Source organism: Sprattus sprattus (genome assembly GCF_963457725.1).
Source record: "Sprattus sprattus genome assembly, chromosome: 1".
NCBI lineage: Eukaryota > Metazoa > Chordata > Actinopteri > Clupeiformes > Clupeidae > Sprattus > Sprattus sprattus.
Window position 1 is genome coordinate 6682989 of NC_137920.1, and position 14279 is coordinate 6697267.

Here is a 14279-nt window from a genome sequence, read left to right on the forward strand (position 1 = left end):
AGACAGATACTCTTGCAGGAAATCATCAACTTCTTCTTCTTTTATCTCCTCCTTCACTGCCTTGAGCAGTTGTGACGGTTCAGCAGATCCTGACATTTTTTAATTCAGTTCTGTTTTATCAAAGAAAATCCAGTCAAACTTGTATTTAATGCAAGACTAATAAAGTGAACATGCACAGCACAAACAAAGAACTACATTTTAGTTGTACTGTTTGAGACTTCAACTTCTACAGTACGGTTACGAAGAATGACACACATACTCCTTCAGAGCATCCCAGTGCCAGTCAGTTCAGTTAAGTTTTTCAAAGCCAGTCACACACCTTTAATCTAAAGATATAAAATCAAACAAAGAATGACATACCGTCTCTATTCAGAGCATCCCAGTGTCTACCTTACAAAGGTGAGTTCAGAATCCATCCAGAGCACCCCAGTGTCTACCTTACAACGGTGGTTTCAGACTCCCCTATGTGCTGTTAAAATACTGCTTCTTCTGTCTGATCCATCATCTTCCTAGATTCCAGCCTAACCAATCAGCTGCAGGAGCTTTTGGAATGCAAATTAGAATGACAGAGGAGAGGAGTGGTCAGGGTTCAACCTGCAGAGACAACACAATGGAGGTAGATGGGCCATTCCTGGATGTGGGAACTGAAAGGTGATTGGGTAGGGCAGGGTAGTTGGGGGTGGGTTGGAGGTGTGAACTGAAAGGTGATTGGGTATGGAAGGGTATGTGGGGGTGGGTTGGAGGTGTGAACTGAAAGGTGATTGGGTATGGAAGGATATGTGGGGGTGGGTTGGAGATGTGAACTAAAAGGTCATGGACTGGGCAAATGAAGAAGCTCTCCATTGATCTCAAAGCTCTTTAAACTGTATGTTTGTGTGTGCAATTATGTAGGCCTGTATGTATATATGTGTGGGACTGTATTTATGTTTTCTAATAGTGTATATCTTGATATGAGGACAGAGGATAATATAAGACTTTTATATAAGCATCCAATCTTCTTTAAAGCTTTGTGTTTTTGTGTGTGTGTGTCAATTCTGAATACTTATTATTTGTGTTTTGTTTGAACATTTGGCAGTGGAACGTTGCTCAACTACAATGTCTGCACTCCTATGATTAGGTACCCTACATTAAGAACACAACATAAATTAATACAATTCACATGATTCAATTCACAGAACTTTCTTATTTTTTTCTGTAGAGCGTCCAATTAACAAACAGGAAAATCCTTATCCACATACCCATACAGCAGCATACATTAAATTATAAATCTGCAGGTAAAGAAGCCAAAAAGCCACCATAGACCCATTTAATGGCTGCCTATGTTTCATGCAGACCCCTCAGTAGCCTGATCATCAGTACTGGTGAAGAAAACATCACAATTAAACAGACCTAAAAACAATAGGTTATGTTAAAGTACAAGTACAAGCAGGGTCATATCTTGGGACCAGTATCCCAGGCATTTAGCCATGTTAACACTGAACAATTTTAATTTCTTATTTTCCTTTGATTTTGGGAGGCAGTGGTGTATCTTGCCCTGCTAGAATGTCTGCATTCCTATGCTTAAGTAAACTACTTTAAATTTGATACTAGTTTGTGTAATTTATCAATGAATGGTTCTTGAGCAGGATCCCTGTATAGGCTTTTAAAACCAAAAATGTGCAAATCCTATTTTCAATTTGTATCTTTCAGCCTCATATTGAGAGAGACCAAAATTGTGTTTTGGAGAGGATAGCATTTGTTTACCTGTTTCAGAGGATGTTTCAGGGTTGAGACTTAATGTGACGTGGCTGTGATATGAGAATGGAATCTAAGGCCTTACTGTAGAGTAGTTGACTTGGGTCTGTGACTGCATTAGCTGCAAATTACTACAGAGCAGTAGGTGAATCTACCCAGAGAGTCACCCGTCCTTCCATCATCAGGAATAAACCGACCCAGGCTTTTAGCTGAAATAACTGTTTAATTTTTCAGTTTATAATGCAGTCATAGCTCTCAATTGGTGAGTTCGGTATTCATTCAGAGCATCCCAGTGCCTACCTTACAAAGGTAATTTCAGACTCCCATATGTGTTGTTACTATAGTGCTTCTTCTCTCTGGATTCAAAAGTAAGTTCAGATTCCCCTATGTGGTGTTAATACTTCTGGGTTCAAATCTTAGCAATGAGCTGCAGGAGCTTTTGGATACAAACTAGAGTGCCAAGGGATTAAGGGCATGATCTCTATGGCTATGAGCACCATTCATGGTCCTCAGATGGGCTTGGTCATAGCTCAACCTGCTGAAACAGCACAAAGAATGTAGTAAGGGGGTGGGGTGGATGTGTGAACTGAGAGGTGATGGGTAGGAAAGGGTGAGGGGAGTGGTAATCTGAAGAAAGTTTTCAAACTTTTCATACTTCATATTCAAGGAATTTTTTTTTCTTTTTTTTTTACTCTGGGTGGCAGTGGAGTATCTTGCCCAACTACAATATGTGGAATATTTGTTTTAATGATACAACAGAAAAAATACATTATATTAAGAAACCTTTATTTTCGGCAGCAATCACACTAAAAACAGTGGAACAGACTCAAACCTACATAGAGAATCAAATATGCAGGTCACAGAAGCATCATAAGAATGAATGGGTGTCTGATTTTCAAACATTGGCATCTATAGTCTGCTCATCAATGATTCATGGAATTCTGAAGATACCAAACTATAGAAAAAAGACATCAAATTGAAGCATGTCTACACTTCAAACACACACCAACTGACACAAATAGGGGCAATCCATCGATTCTTACAAAATGTGTATGAGATAAGAACGCACCATCAGTTTATAGACATTAAAAAAGGGACAGTCATACAGCTGGTGTCTACCTTTTTTTCAGAGCAGTCAAAACTATCCAGATCATTAATCATTTTTAAATAACAATTCATAACGTACTTTTTGTTATTAAGGCGAGACATGGCAGGTGAATAGGGTACATTTTTTAAATACAAGGGATCACCATGAAACTTTACCAGTTGATTACATACATCATTATAAGAAAAAAATGTATCACAAGTTTTAGAATGTTGCATATTGAAATATGCTAATTAGGCCGGATCTCATTAAATATGCAAGTTTTTGCATATATTTCCGGTGCATGAATCTGAAACTGTGATAAAGCCAGGACCAAAATTATTTTTTATATTTTGTTTATACATCAAATGACAAAAAAATCCTCACATGGATTTTAGGATATCTGCTTTTATGACCTGGGAAATCAAAATATACTATCCATGGCCTTAAAAACCCTATTTTAGCCATGATTTCCAGGTAAAATGACCCATAAATCTGGCCAGGAACAATTTATAAATAAATCCGTCTGTAGATGTCTTCATAACAATGCTATGTGTGAAACTGGGAAGTGTGGTCTACCTAGGTTCTACATAGGCTGAGAAATGTGCACCTAAAAATGAAAAAACACTCATTTTGAGAAAATCGCATTTAAAGACAACACATGAGGCACTGAGCAAATCACGTTAGCAGAAAAGCGCCGCCAGCCAATGAATCGACTTTAAAGTCAGGATTGGTTGCTGAAAAGAAAGGAAATGCCCATATTTGGATTACACAGCCTTCTGGTCGAGGCTCAGAGCTTTAAAATCATACCAGACATGACAGATGTTGTGTAAAAAGACGAAACGCTGAACGCGGTTCATGGAAGAATTCTTGGTAAATTTAGGAGAAAATGGATGTCGCGGCTGAACTAAATGCAGTGAAACAGACACATAAATGTGTCATTTTGTCGTTTTCTTTATGGTAGTATGAAAGATAACAAGATAAAGAGGCAAACTAGCCCAAAATCTCAAATTTGACCAGGGCATGAAAAAAAATCGATATTTCACCTGCCGTGTCTCGCCTTAAAGTCCGTATATAAAGGGGGGAAAGATTGCCCCTTATGACATTGTTATGGGTTGTCATGTATCTCCTCTTAAAATACTGGCAGGACACATATTTTTTTTATCATTGTATAGGAGAGAACCATGATGGGGGAATACTCTATGAGTTAGTGATTTGGAAAAATGTGTGCTTAGTGCCTACCATAAACATTTTTTTTTAATTCTTATTTGTTTCATTCACTGAAGTATCCTCACTGTATCAATAGATGAAAAATTCAAAGCTTGATTTGAGGCTGAGCTGAAGTGATCAGAGGTGACCTGTGTGCACAGTTGACCACAACTTTTAAAACAAGTCATTAATAAACTGTCTATCTCTGTCTATAACTGTCTGTCTCTGTTATCATTCCCACATGCATCGCTTCACACCGGAGGTATGATCATTTTTCTTCTCTTTGTATTTTGTAAACCCAGAGCAAATGTCTTCTGTTCTTGAGAAGTAGGTCTCCCTCATGTTGTTGAACTCATTACATTCTGTCAGGAAAAGAAAATCTTCATCCACTACCCCATTTAATACAGTGAGTCTTGTTTTTCTGTGTCTACCCTTTGGCAATGCTATGTTCCCTCCCGCCAAGTGGTAACAGCCTTAGTCTTGGCAGGGCTCCAACTAAAAAACCAAACCAAACAAAACAAACAAAAAAGTTGTACAAGACAACCAATCTTCAACATTAAGCTATAAACAGTGCCATGTTTGATCTGATCCAGACTTTTGTTTATTTGTTTGTACATTATATTTGATACTAGTTTGTGTAATTTATCAATCAATGGTTCTTGAGCAGGATCCCTAGGATAGAGGCTTTTAAAACAAAAATGTGTAGATCCTATTTTCAGCCTCATATTGACAGAGACAGAAATTGTGTGTGGAGAGGATAGAGTTTGTTTACCTGTTTCAGAGGATGTTTCAGGGTTGATGCTCTTTTTGTAGCTTTATGTGATGTGTCTGTGATCTGAGAATGGAATCTGAGGCCTAACTGTAGATTAGTTTATATAACTTTGGTCTGTGACTGCATGAGCTACGACATTACTACAGAGAGCGGAGCGGTAGGAGTCACCCGTCCTTTCACCATCAGGAATAAACAGACCCAGGCTTGCTCTCAAGTGGTGAGTTCGGTATTCATCTAGAGCATCCCAGTGTCTACCTTACAAAGGTAAGTTCAGACTCCACTATGTGGTGTTAATATAGTGATTATTCTCTCTGGGTTCAAATCTAAGCAATCAGCTGCCGGAGCTTTTGGAATGCAAACTAGAGTGCCAAGGGATTAAGGGCAGGATCTCCATGTCTATGAGCACCATTTACACCTCTGGTGGTCCTCAGGTGGGCTTGGTCATAGCTGAACCTGCTTAAACTACACAAAGGAGTATAGTAGGGGTTGCGGTGGATGTGTGAACTTAGAGGTGTGAGAAAGGGTGAGGGAAGTGGTAATCTGAAGAAAGTCTCCAGTTTTCAAACTTCATTACTCTGGATGGCAGTGAAGTATCTTGCCCAACTAGGATATGTGGAATATTTGTATTAATGATACAACAGAAATAAATACATTCTATTAAAAACCTTTATTTTTTGGCAGCAATCACACTAAAAACAGTGGAACAGACTCAAACCTACATAGAGATTCAGCAGCAAACATTCTATATCAAATATGCAGGTCACAGAGGCATCATAAGAATTAATGGGTGTTTACTTTTCAAACATCAGCATCCATAGTCTGCTCAACAATGATTTGTTGATTTCTGAAATAAAAAAAAAACTACGGAAAAAAAGACATTAAATGAATGCATATCTAGACTTCAATCACACTCCAACTGACACACACAGGGCAATCCATTGTATTTTTACAAATTGTGTATGGGACAAGAACGCATCATTAGTTTATAGACCGTAACAAAAGGGACAGTCACACATGTGGTGTCTTCTTTTTCTTCAGAGCAGTCAAGACTACCCAGATCTTCAATCATTTCATATGATAATACATATCATACTTTTTTGATATTAGTCCATGTATGCAAGGGGGATATGATTGCACCTTATGACATTGTTATGGGTTGTTATGTATCTCATCTTAAATGGCTGGCAGGAAATATATATTTTTTCATCATTGTGTAGGAGAGAACCATGATGGGGCAATACTCTGTGAGTAAGTGATTTGGAAAAATGTGTGCACAACTTTCAAAACTAGCCATTAATAAACTGTCTATGTTTCATCCAATGTCAGCGTAAATGTACGTATCTGGCTTGCTATGAAAGACGTTCTCAGACCAAACGGAGCACTGTAAAATGTTTTGATTAACATGGCATTTTTAAAAATCTATATTACTTCAGCTGATGTCAGCATTATGTTTATATATCTAGCTGGCCATGAAAGTTTTTCCCAAACCATTTTCTCACATTGTGCATAAAATGTCACAGTACACAGAATGGAAAAAAACTATTATTTACTATTCCTGGCCTTACTTCCTACTCACTCAAATAACACTCCAATATGACTGAAGGTGGGAACAGATATTTATTTTGACATGCTTTATTCAAGCAAGATGAATGGCTGAATGCAGACGTGCAAAGCAATATGTTACATGTAAACAATACTACTTTTAATATCACGTTATGTTATCACATTTGGTTATCACAGTATTTGCAATTTCACAATTGAATTACATAATATATCAGATTGGGATCCTACACACGTACACACTGATATTGTTTTTCGCTTGTATTCATGTATTACCCAGTATGGATCAGCTGGTGCCTGATGAGTTGATCCATTTAAGTAAAGGCCTTCTCACACTGAGAACACTGATATGGCTTTTCTCCTGTGTGGATCCTCTGGTGTGACTTGAGATGACTCATTCGTCTAAATGTCTTTCCACACTGAGAACACTGGTGTGGCTTTTCTACAGTATGGATCCTCTGATGTGTTTTGAGATGACACATATGACTAAAAGTCTTTCCACACTGAGAACACTGATGTGGCTTTTCTCCAGTATGGATCTTCCGGTGTTGATAGAGATTACCCAAATCACTAAAGGCCTTTTCACACTGAGAACACTGATATGGCTTTTTCCCAGTATGGATCCTCTGGTGTCTAATGAGACTTCCCATTTCAGTAAAGGCCTTCTCACACTGAGAACACTTATATGGCTTTTCCCCAGTATGGATACTCTGGTGTCTGATCAGTTTACCCATTTCAGTAAAGGTCTTCTCACACTGAGAACACTGATATGGCTTTTCCCCAGTATGGATCATCTGATGTTTCTTGAGATGACCCTTTTGACTAAAGGCCTTTCCACACTGAGAACACGGATATGGCTTTTCTCCCGTATGGATCTTCTGATGTCTCTTTAGCGCACCCTTTTGACAAAAGGTTTTTCCACACTTAGAACACTGATGTGGCTTTTCTCCTGTGTGTGTGCGTTGATGAATTGCAAGAGCAGAAGGAGCAGTAAAGGTTTTGAAACACTGGGAGCATTCATGTTTTGTGTTCCTTGTGTTCGATTGCTGATGCCTGATGACTTTCTTTCTTCTTTCCTCTGGACTCCTTTTTCTGGAATGAATCCTTTGAACGCCTATAACATTACAAAATGTTTTTAAAATAATATCCTCAATTCTCAATCATCGATATTCACGATGTGTTACATACACAATATACACAGTATAACTCATGTAAAAATGTATTTTGGATTGACTGGCTATTTGCTAAAATAGTAAATCACTAATTACCTAAAGTAGGCCTTTTAAATGTTTTAAATGCATCCTACAGCAAGTAATATCCCTTTGGTATGGTATTCCTATGGTACTGTATCTCTATTCTCTCAACAGGTCTCATATTTCATTGAGTAAAGCAGAAGATAAAGCCAGGGGTTTTTAAATCAACTTTTAAGTAACCTATTCATGACAGTATAAATGTCTGAGTTCCAATGGCATGAAATATTTATAACTCCATTATTATATAAAATATTATGCCAGTTATCTAGCTGATGCTACAGTCTCTTGTAACTCGTACAATTATAATGGGAAAAGGCAGAAAGGCAGTTGCTTTTCCACCTGTTCTAATTGACAAAATTAAGTATACATGTTCACAGAACTTTACGTGAGTTAAGATTAACACACACTAGAAGTGGCAAAATGTGCAGATGGTTTCCTAAGCTAACTACCATATATTTTTAAATATCTTTTTATTATTAGCTATTGTCTAGAATTGTTCCTCATTTGGAAGTAATTACGGACAAAGGTGTTCAATAGAATATTTGTTTAACTGGAGACTAAATGCACACAGAGAAAAAGACACATGAGCTACAGAACTGGAGAAAAAAGAGGGGATACACTTTCTCTCTTTTAAATGTAACAATAATAGTCCCCCTTGATTAAGGTAATATGCATATTGTGTTTTTTCATGGTACAAAATAATCTGCAACTTACTTGTAGGAGAATCATCGCGATCATATTCTCTTAAATCGGATTCATCTTCCTCTTTAATTTCTATCATTGAAGGCTTTTCTTCTTTACAGGCCAAGGTCGGGGATCTTTCTGATTCAGTCTTACAGTCATGTTCCAGTCCAGGCTTTTCTTCCACTTTCTGAAATGAAGACAGATACTCTTGCAGGAAATCATCAAATTCTTCTTCTTTTATCTCCTCCTTCACTGACATCAGCAGTTGTGATGGGTCGGTAGATCCTGACATTTTAGTTCTGTTTTGCAAATGAAATCCTTGAACTGTCCTTCAATTCAAACATAATATAGTGAAGCTGTGCCAACAATAACTGCAGTATAGTTCTACAGCCTGTGAGTTACACATTCAAACTATAGTTCCACACCACCCCAGTGTCTGCCTTAAAAGGGTGGCTCATCCAATCAGCTGCAGGAATCTCTCGAATCCAAACTAGAATGCAAAAGGGATTATGGGAAGGGATTCCATGTTGTTGAGCACCGTTTACACATCTGATGGCCCGGAGGTGGGCGTGACAATAATAGCTCAGCCTGTAGAATCTCCACACAGGAAGGTAGGTGGGGGTGGGGTGGAGGTGTGAACTGAAAGGTGTTTAGGTAGGATTGGGTAGGTTGGTAAATTATAGGAAGCCTCTGTGTTTGTATTATAATAATTATATAAGGGTAATATCAGACCTACATACCAGTGTAAAGCCTCACTTTGCAAAAACAAAAAAACACACAACTGAGTTCAATAGAAGCCAGGTGACCTAAGAAACTTTATTATTGTGTTAAGTACAGAGAGGGCATTATCATATGCAGCAGAATGCCAGACATTTACCCCAGTTTTCTCTGAACACTTTTTATTTGGTCTTTTTTTCACTGTCGGTGGCAATGTAATGCTCAACTGAAGTAGAATTTAAGGGCATTTTCATTGTGAACATTCCTTGAAGAATACAACAGGAATAAATACATTATACAAAAAGGAAAGGACAAGAGGGGCCGGGCTGATCAACAGTAGAGTATTCTTCTCAGCTTTGATTAGGTTCCCTATATTTAGAGTACAACAGAAATATGAAGTTTCACAGACCCTCTGGTGTATCATAAAAGCAGACATTGGCTTAAGTTCTTTCCACACTCTTAACTTATGTGACTTATATTCGTTTGTGTGATTTGATGGGTGGTGAGATGTGATCTATTCTTGTAATCATTCCAACATGCATCACTTCACACAAGAGAAATGATAATTTTTCTTCTCTTTTTCTTCTGTAAACCCAGAGCAAATGTCTCCGTTCTTGAGAAGTAGGTCTCCCTCATGTTGTTGTACTCATTACATTCTGTCAGGAAAATAAACTCTTCATCCACTACCCCCATTTAATACAGTGAGTGCAGAGAGTGTTTTTTCGAGGTAGTCATGCTTTTCTGTGTCTACCCTTTTCAATGACAATGCTCTGTTCCCTCCCGCCGAGTGGTAGCAGCCTTATTCTTGGCAGGACTCCAACTAAAAAACATAGACCAAATAACAAAGTTTTACAATACAACTAATCATAATTCAACATTAAGCTATAAGCAGTGCTATGTTTGATCAGGTCATTGGCCATCAGTTTTTTTTAGCAGTGCCTGCCTATAGTGCTCCCCTGAAGTGCATTTTCAGCCACGATGGCATCATAATAGGTCTTCATTGCACACCAATGTCTCACACACTTTTGCTCAATTTGATTTTTTGTAGAGGGAATCATTATCAGCTAGTGGTTTGATACATGAGCATTCAGATTATTTGTTTGTACTTTAAATTTGATACTTGTTTGTGTAATTTATCAATTATTGGTTCTTGAGCAGGATCCCTGTATAGGCTTTAAAAACAAAAATATGCAGATCCTATTTTCAATTTGTATCTTTCAGCCTCATATTGAGAGAGACCGAAATTGTGTTCGGAGAGGATAGCATTTGTTTACCTGTTTCAGAGAATGTTTCAGGTTTGAGACTGAATGTGACGTGGCTGTGATCTGAGGCCTTACTGTAGAGTAGTTGACTTGGGTCTCTGACTGCATGAGCTGCAAATTACTACAGAGAGGGGAGCAGTAGGTGAATCTACCCAGAGCGTCACCCGTCCTTCCACCATCAGGAATAACAGACCAAAGGCTTTTAGCTGAAGTAACTGCTTGATATTTCTGTTTATAATAATGTCAATGCTCTCAAGTGGTGAGTTCAGTATCCATCCAGAGCATCCCAGTGTCTACCTAACAAAGGTAAGTTCAGACTCCCCTATGTGTATTTACAATAGTGCTTCTTCTCTCTGGGTTCAAAGGTAAGTTTAGACTCCCCTATGTAGTGTTAATATGGTGCATCTTCTCTCTGGGTTCAAATCTAAGCAATCAGCTGCAGGAGCATTTGGTATGCAAACTAGATTGACAAGGGATTAAGGGCAGGATCTCTATGAGCACCCTTTACACCTCTGGTGGTCCTCAGTTGGGCACGACCATAACGCAACCTGCTGAAACTACAGAAAGGAGTAGGGGGGTGGGGTGGACGTGTGAACTGAGAGGTGATGGGTAAGAAAGGCCTAGTGAGTGGTAATCTGAAGAAAGTTTCCAGTTTTCAAACTTCATGTTCGAAGACTTGGCATTTTTCTTTTTGACTATGGGTGGCATTGAAAGTATCTTGCCTAACTAGAATATGTGTAATATTTGTATTAATGATACAACAGAAATAAATACATTCTTTTATAAATCTCGGTATCCTCAATGAATCAATAGATGCAAGCTGATACACTACCTTTGAGGCTGAGCTGAAGTGATCAGAGGTGACCTGTGTGCACAGTTGACCACAACTTTTAAAACAAGCAAACTGTCTATGTTTCACCCAATGGCAGCGTACATTTACAAATCTGGCTGGCTACCAAAGATTCTCAATCTCAAGCCCTGTAAAATATTTGTTTGAAAACATGGTATTAATACATATTTATATTATTTCAGCTGATGTCAGCATTATGCTTACTTATCTAGCTGGTTATGATTTTTTTTCCCAAAATCGTTTGTTCACATTACCCCTCACATAATGGAAAACATGATACTTAAAAATGTGTTCACTATTCTTGGACTTACCTTTAACTCACTCAAATAACACTCCAATATGCAGACGTTTGGAACATGTTTTTTTATTTTCACAAGCAAGATGAATGACTGAATGCAGATGGCCACAGCAATATTTTACATGGACACAACAATATGTTAATATCACGTTTCTAACTGTATTTGCAATTTCACAATTAAATTACATGACAACGATTTTTAATGAGATAACAGGTATAGATAGTGGCAGTGGTTGGGACAGACTGTGCGTTACCACATACCACCATATGATTTGCAAACCACTAAACACACTTTTATGCTTTAGACACAGACGTATATCAAGAGGTCACTTCCTTGCAATTCCAAAACACTCTGTCAAGTCACCACACCTATCAGCCGTTCAAAAAAACATAGCCATCAAGCACATAATTGCTTACAGTTTTTTACGATCGGATACACACAATTTTGACTGCTTGGTTTTGTTTTTCAATCTCCTCACACAATAAGCACAACCACACATCCAATGAGCAAAACACCTCAGATCCATTGCAAAATGAAACACTCTTGTAAAATCTATACACTAATTTAACAAAACCATATTGCATAAACTGAATTATGTTTGTACCACTTACACACTTCTGTTATAAACCTAAAACACTTTTAGCAATACTACTTCTCAGTGAGTAGAGTAGTGTAAGTGAAGTACACAGAGAAAGTGAAAATACACAATACAGTAAAAACACTACCCAAGACCAATGCTAATGAAAATATTACAGTATTTACATAATTCTCTCCATATACCCAAATCAGTCAACATGTCAACATGGAGAATCACAACAAAACATGTCCCAGTTTTCATGCTAATTCAGTAGTGTGCATAACACTGTAAGCTCAGCAAATATCAGACAAACATGAAAAGATGTTTCCAGTACAGGTTACAATTCCATTTACAGTAAAAAAAAAAGTTGCATTTTACCCTGATGTCTTTTTATAATTTGTCAGTGTTGCCAGTGTTGATTGAGAGACCTGATGGACATTACTGTTTTGAAAATGGCATGGTCACCGATGTCACCGATGTTCGCTTGAATTTCTCTGAGCCTGATAGCATTACGTATTTGCCAAACTACAATCTGGAACAAATCTTTATTTTTTATATACCATCTTCAAGCAAGATGAATGACACAGCAACATTTTACATGGACACATATACAACATTACACACAAAAGAAATCACGATTCCAACAGTATTTGCAATTTTACAATTTAATACGTCAGAAGATGATTTAACTTTTAATGAGATATCGGGCATAGATCCACCTATCTTGTGGATATTAATCCAATTTCTAACATCAAGTTAACTTCAATGCAGTTGTCAATGCTTCACACACTTTACACTAAACGAATTACGCATTACTGTTTACCAACTTCAGGAGGCCAAAGGAAGCAAAAATGCCAAGCTCATAGTATCCTATGGTAAAGATATTCCCATTGTATCCCTCAAAATATTTGTCAATATGTTTGAGTAATGCACAACCTAAAGCCAACAAACTAAAATTCATGCTTCTTTTTTCATTCCCATCAGTCTTTGCATATATCACATATTTAGTTGAGGTTATTTTACCCAGTATGTATCCTCTGGTGTCTGATGAGATGAGCCTTTTGACTAAAAGTCTTTCCACACTGAAAACACTGATATGGCTTTTCTCCAGTATGGATCTTCTGGTGTTTCTTGAGATTACCCACATCATTAAAGGTATTTCCACACTGAGAACACTGGTATGACTTTTCTCCAGTATGGATCCTCTGGTGTGTCTTGAGACTACCCATTGTAGTAAAAGCCTTTCCACACTGAGTACAATGATATGGCTTTTCCCCAGTGTGAATTCTCTGGTGTGTCTTGAGATTACCCATTCCAGTAAAACCCTTTCCACACTGAGTACAGTGATATGGCTTTTCTCCTCTGTGGATCCGCTGATGTGTCAGGAGTTGGTTCAATTGACTATAGGCCTTTCCACACTGAGAACACTGATGTGGCTTTTCCCCAGTATGGATCATCAGGTGTTTCTTGAGATCTCCCTTTAGACTAAAGGTCTTTCCACACTGAGAACACTGATGTGGCTTTTCTCCAGTATGTGTCATGTGGTGTTTCTTGAGATCACCATTGTGTCTAAAGGTTTTTCCACACTGAGAACACTGATGTGGCTTTTCTCCAGTGTGGATCATCTGGTGATTCTTGAGACCAGAAATTTGGCAAAAAGTCTTTCCACACTGTGAACACTGATATGGCTTCTCCCCAGTGTGGATCCTCTGGTGAATGGTAAGTTCTCCTCTACCCCTGAAACTTTTCCCACATGTAGGACACTGATATGGCTTTTCCTCAGTATGGATCATCTGGTGCTTCTTGAGACTAGAAATTTGGCTAAATGTATTGCCACACTGAGAAAACTGATATGGCTTTTCCCCAGTGTGGCTCCTCTGGTGGATGGTAAGTCCTTCACTACGCCTGAAACTCTTCCCACATGTAGGACACTGATATGGCTTTTCCCCAGTATGGATCATCTGGTGTTCCTTGAGTCTAGACATATTGCTAAAAGTCTTTTCACACTGAGAACACTGATGGGGCTTTTCTCCTGTGTGTGTTTCTTGATGAATTACAAGAGCTGAAGGTGCATCAAAGGTTTTTAAACACTGGAAGCATTCATGTTGTTTCTTTCTTCTTTCCTCTGGACTCCTTTTTCTAGAATGGATCCTTTGAACTTCTCCTATAACGTAAGAGAATATTTTTGAAAGAATATCCGTTATTCTAGAATCATGGTTATTCTCAATTTGTTATATTAACACTACAAAGTATAACCCCGAAAACTAAGTGTTTTGGA